This window comes from Arachis duranensis, chromosome 9 (genome assembly GCF_000817695.3).
Source record: "Arachis duranensis cultivar V14167 chromosome 9, aradu.V14167.gnm2.J7QH, whole genome shotgun sequence".
NCBI classification, from domain to species: Eukaryota; Viridiplantae; Streptophyta; class Magnoliopsida; order Fabales; family Fabaceae; genus Arachis; species Arachis duranensis.
The window spans coordinates 69354506-69355032 of NC_029780.3; positions in this window are offsets into that span (position 1 = coordinate 69354506).

Below are 527 nucleotides of genomic sequence, written 5' to 3' on the forward strand. Positions count from 1 at the left end.
GAGTAAGGGTCGATCCCACAGAGATTGTTGGTATGAAGCAAGCTATGGTCACCTTGTAAACCTCAGTTAGGCAGATTAAATAGTTTTGGGTTTCGAAAATTAATAATAAAAAGAAAATAAAAGGGATAGAAATACTTATGTAAATTAATAGTGGGAATTTCAGATAAGTGTATGGAGATGCTGTGCTCCTCTTGAATCTCTACTTTCCTATTACAGTCATCCAATCCTTCTTACTCCTTTCCATGGCAAGCTGTATGTAGGGCATCACCGTTGTCAATGGCTACATCCCATCCTCTCAGTGAAAACGTTCCTATGCTCTGTCACAGCACGGCTAATCAGCTGTTGGTTCTCGATCATGTTGGAATAGGATCCATTGATCCTTTTGCGCTTGTCATCACGCCCAACAATCGCGAGTTTGAAGCTCGTCACAGTCATTCAATCCCAGAATCCTACTCAGAATACCACAGACAAGGTTTAGACTTTCCGGATCCTCATGAATGCCGCCATCTATCTAGCTTATACCACGA